We start from the raw sequence: 6,000 nt of genomic DNA, 5'->3' as shown, positions 1-6,000 counted from the left end.
TATACTTTTAGGTAATACTATTGTTGTTATTATATATTTGAAGTTATAAGTAAAGACGTAAAAGTATTTTTATAATTTATTTGATTTAAATAATTGGTGATTCAAATGAGATTAGTTCCTTCTCTTGTTATATCATATACCATGTGTAGTCGAGTTGAGTAAGAAGATTTTAAGTCTCCAATGATATGCATCCAAAGGAAATGATGGTTTGGTGATAAGAATGGATTGTCTTTGGGATATGTTGTGGGAGTTTGAAAGATGGACAATATAATTTTATTTAAATTGGAATTAGAAAATATTTCTCTTAAAATAAAAATAAAATAACAACGTAATTAAAAAATAATATTTGCTATAATATATATATATATAGATATATAATCTAGAATTGCTTTACAACCTCTTAAAAATATGGTAATTTTTTTTAATATTTTCAAAAATTACCCTTACCAATCAGTCATCTTTCTACATTATCAATTGAAATACAAAAATATGATTTAATAATTTCCTATTATACACTTTATAATATATCTCTAATAAATCATGGTTTGATATTTTATTTAAAAAAATGATTTAATAAAGTATATCTCTAATAAATCATGATTTGATATTTTATTAAAAAAAATATGATTTAATAATTTCCTACTATACACTATAATATATCTCTAATAGATCATGGTTTGATGTTTTATTCTCTAACTAATATATGTGAAATCCTCAACTCATCCACACTCATCTTATCATCTTATTCTACCTATCTGATACAATTCGATCTCCATTTTTTATTGCAAATTTAATTTATAAAAATACTATAATTTTAATTAAAAGATATTAATAATTTAAATAAAAATACAGATTTTAGTTCTTCTCAAAGTAAGCGAGTTGAAAATGCAACGTAATATATAATATATTTCGTTGTCGGATTTGTCCACACCCATTCAAATATGACACCCAACGCCCACTTCACAGTGAACCCCTAATTTTTGTCTAGAGGTACAGTAATGAAGAAGATGCATAAAAGTTTAATAATGCTCTCTTTAATTCGCTTTCATGCCCACCTTCAAGAAACGACATTTCTAATTTCCATCAATCCATGAATGACAACTAGTGGGAATGGGAATTTTGAGTGAGCTGTTTTGAGTGGTCCCTCCACTGGCAGCTGAGTTGCTTCACAGCTACTGAGTGCAAAGGGAAGGTTGTCAAATCAAGTGACTTTCCAGCTGTTTGAGACCGAATTTCTCTGAACGTCACTGTGAAAACGAGGTGAAACAGAACTGCAAAATAAATCCACACACCCTCTGCATAGCCTTGGCGCAATTTGAGCGAAGAGAAATCTTAATCTCGCTGGTGATTTAGCCCTGGGAAGAGCAATCCTAATTTTGCCTTGAAAGTTTGATTTGGGATTCACGCGCCGTATATCTCTTGAAGCCAATGGCCGGCGTTAGTAATGCTCCTGGATGTGCAGCCAATGTGTCAAGCAATATTTTGAGTGGCCCTTGGAACAAAGTTGTGATCAAAACATTGTGATCAAGCTGAAACTTTAACTGTGTTTGACTGAGTTGGCAAAAGGTGAACCATGTCTATCCATGGGGTAAGTGAGAAAGCCGAAGTAACCTGTACAACAACTCAATAATCCTTGAAAGAACAAGGCCCTGTACTATCAATGAACCAAAACAGAGAAGCTAGAATTCTACCTGTGCGTCACCAAGTGTTGTAGCGACTGCAACACCATCCAAAATTTTGGCCTGCATCCAATTATGGAGCCTCCCTTGGATTTTCACTTGATGTTTGTGAGCACTTGGACTCACCCCGTGGGCTCATGTGAGTCTTTGCACCCTCCTTGCTTAATCGTTCAACGGAAAACATTTTGCATGTTGGTCTCAATGCCATGCTTGCAGCCATGTTTTGGGTATGCACAAGGTCCTCGCTTCATGTGTACATTTTATATTCGCTATGTGAACATCCGTCGCACTCACACATGAAGTTGTATGCACTGTCGTGCAAGCGTCATCGCGATCATTCAACAATCTATCACAAGCATCGTGCTTATCGCTCACACTGTCGGTCAGTCATGTTGTGCATATGTTGTCTCAATGGTTTGAGGCGTCTTGTCATCATGTCATGTTGAGTGTGTGTTTTCAAGGTCACGTATGAACAAATTCACTCGCTCACACACTTAGTCATTGTGCTAAAGTTCTGATGACTAGATCATCTTGTAATAGTTGGACCTCCACCCTGCAATCAACTTGACCGACTGTCACCCAGAACATAGAAGTGTCCAACAAGCCATTCCAATCTATGCTACTTGCAAGCTGATCAACCAATCCTCCTGCTGGTCAACCAGAGAGTTTGACCAGGAAATGACCCCAGGACTCGCTCCCATAAAAAATTGCGCAAAATATGCAGACCTTGCCCGCTCTGCTGACTGGGGAAACTACGCAGACAAGGTCGGACAGACACCTAGTGCCCGTCCCTGTCTCCCTCCAGGAATTGTGCAATTTTCCCAACTAGCCACAAAGACAGACGACCGAATTCTCACCCAACAAACTATGTAGATTTTGAGCAAGCCCCTTAGCAACCCAGCATTCCACTTAGCTCAGAAATCATGCAAAGGTGTTCAGCAGATCAGCCTCCCAGCAATTGCGTAGTTTTTGTCTGTGGCAACCCTGCAACCCACTGCTAGCTCCCTCCAAGAATTGTACAGATTTTGCTGCCAAGCCTCCTGAAGCCCGTAGTCAACCCCCTCCAGGAATTGCACAGTTTTTTCTATCAAGTGCCTTAGCAGCCCACACTGCCTCCCTGTAGAAATTGCACATATCTTCCCTCTAGTAGAGCCAGATCCCATGGATAGTCATTGCTTAGCCGGATTTCCTATCTCAGTCTCCCAGTGACTTCTAAGCAATTTTCACCAGTAGTGCTTGGAGCTCGCATCCCAGCTTGAAACTTGCCTTGCACAGTTTCGCAACCTTGTCCTCTCTCCCAGCCACCTACATCTGAAAGAGAATGACCATACATCATGGTAGACTAGGAGGTTTATGGATTTGATGTTGTCTCGTCATGGTGACTGTGACTGTAGATATAGGTACATGAATAGACATAATGCGATGACATATGGGATGAACGAGGAGAGTACATGTAAGAAGATGTGTTCTTGAATGAACGAATGAACGATGCATGTGAGGAGATGTGCTCGTGAATGAACAAACATGTGAGGAGAAATTTTTGTGAACAGACAAAAATGTCAAGCATGCCAAAGTACAAGCAAGGAGCAATGTGCACATACGACATCAAGTGAACCCCAATGACCATCGAAGACTCCGCACACCTTTCCATGTAGAAGTGAAGTTGTGATACACCAAGAGGACATCCATCACTCAACAACAATGTAGCTCGACATGTACACCACCACTATCATGAACATACCAGCATTGTCATGTTGAGTAGTGTCACGAGTCATGTCAGCCACATCACTACTGTGGGCCCTACTGTTGTAAATCAATGTAATGTAACGTGGAAGTCCAAAGGACCCACTTGTAATCGAAAGAGTTATGTAAAGCTGAAGAGTCAAATAAGTCAAACAGTCATGAGGGAAGTTGAACAATCAAAAGGGTGAGTTTCATCCTTGGTTATAAATACCCCCTCATTTGTACATGAAAAGGACTTTTCACCTAACTCCTCCCACATAGCCTTGAGATTCTGTAGTCTTTTCTTTGAGGAGCGAGGAGTGGCTCCAATGCCCCTTTCACGTGGTTAGTGATGTATGGTGTATCGATGTGTCTTGGAACTTTCGCTTAATTCACAAGCCTGATAACAGGCCAACATGTTTTCACACATGTGTTCTAACTATTTGTAAGATTAAACTTGAACACTTGTAATACATGTTTCTTTAACCTGTGTTAAAAAATTGACCTCATTCATTTTCTCTAATACATATAATTATGAAAATGTGTTGTATAAGTTATTAACACTGTCTTGTCCGTGTTGGTTACCTCCACGGAAATCAGACAAAACCTTTCACATAAACTTGTTATAACGACCGTCACACTCATGCAGGCTGCTCTATTGGGTGTTGTACGTGCTATATTCCTGTGTGTGTTGTGACTTCTGCATCAGTGTGGACTGCTCCTCCAGAAGTTGTGCATGTCTTGTTGTGTTGTGTGTCTCTGACAGAGTTGGGATTTTCTCCCCATCGACTAGAGACTCACTTCCTTCTTCTCTCTCTACTGTGAAAGAACCTTGACACAAGTAACACTATCATTCACTAGGAACGTGAACCTGAAGACAAAGTAGACCACTCTCTCGTGCTGACAAGCAAGAGCTAAGGCAAACATTTAAGATAATGGAAATCGGGCCATCATACCTTATGGGACTCCTACACCAAACGGTGTGAGGTCTAGTTGGGACTTCATATCGGGGAGATCCCCTGAATTTTGGCGGGTCCAACACCGTTAACATCTTCCTGTATTGTAAGCATTCCTTTATTTTTATATCCCCATCTAAGGATATCCGTGCCTTTAGAAATCGTTATCCTTCTATATTTGACCTCCTTATCATATGTTGCCCATTGGGGAGAATCTAGAGCATTGGGCTAATGTTGTCTACTTTTCCACTCTCGCCAGGTTGATCTGGCACCTGAGCCCCAAAACTTATTTGTTGTCGGGTTTGCAGATCGGTTAGTGAATAGGAATATCTCAGGAAGGTATTGACGAATAATTAAATTTTCCCTCTATTTCCATGCATCTTACCAAAACATCACTTTGTCTCCCCCCCTGATCTCCCAAAAGTTGTGATTACCTATCAGGTCTCCGTTTTCTGCTGCTAGGTTCCATATTGTAGATCCTCTTGGTGTACCCCGTGTTCTCAATCTCCCTTTCGTAGATGGTGGCATTTTGTATTTCCTCTCTTGCATCAGCTTCCATAGGTAATTTCCTCCCTGAATCCATCTCCACCATAGCTTTGCTCCCATGACTTGATTTAGAGTATAGGGATCTCTGAGACCTAGACCCCCTACCAGTCTGGGTTTGGTTAAACAATTCCAAGATAAGAGGGCCCATTTCTTGGATTTTTGTGCCCCTTACCAAAGGAATCTCTTGAAAATATTTTTCATTTCAGTGAAAGAAATTTTGGGCGTAGCAAGTCCTGAGAGTTGATATATGGGGATCGATTGCAGCACTGCTTTCAGGATAATTACTCTACTCGCCATGTTGAGGGCCCAAAAGGACCATATTTGAAGGTGGGCTTGTAGATGATCAAGAAGAGCCTTCCAGCTTGAAACTCTGAGGGAGTTGAAGCTGAGGGGAATACCCAAGTATTTTGAGGGTAGGGAGCTAATACAAAAATCCAATATTCTAGCCATAAAGGATTGAGACTAAACAATGGTGTTAAAGAAAAAAATATCTGACTTTTCTTTATTAATCTGAGTTCCCGAGGCTTGCATGAAGTCTTGAAGAATGATCAAGAGGAATCTTGCCTCTTTGAGAGTGACTTGGCAGAACATCATGATGTCATCAACAAATTGTTGATGTGTTAAGGGGATATCATTCCCCCACAGGCACGACCCTTTGAATTGACCTTCTTGAACCTTTGTTTTTATATATCTCCCAAGACTTTCTGCCGCTAGGATAAACAAGAAAGGGGAGATCGACTCTCCTTGTTTAAGCCCCCGGGAGGCATTGAAGGTTTGAGTAGGGGAGCCATTGAGGAGGATAGAGAACACCAGAGAGGATATAAGGGAGGATATCCACTGAATCCATCTAGGGTCAAAGTGAAAGGCTTGAAGGACATGCAGAAGGTAAGTCCAACTTAGATGGTCATAGGCTCTAGATAGACCCAACTTAATCATCATGCCTTTTGATCAAAGGCTTTTGAGGGAGTGGATGGCTTCTTGAGCTGTAACTATACCGTCTAGGATTTGGCGACCCTTGTTAAAGCCGGTCTACTCCAGGGATACTAAAGCCGAGAGAATTGGTTTAAGAAGATTCACCATGATTGTAGAGAGGATTT

Source organism: Pinus tabuliformis, chromosome 5_2, assembly GCF_031772625.1.
Source record: "Pinus tabuliformis cultivar Carrire ecotype Pingquan chromosome 5_2, CPIR1, whole genome shotgun sequence".
Lineage (NCBI taxonomy): Eukaryota > Viridiplantae > Streptophyta > Pinopsida > Pinales > Pinaceae > Pinus > Pinus tabuliformis.
The sequence above is the reverse complement of the archived record's forward strand: the minus strand, read 5'-3'. Positions refer to the sequence as shown.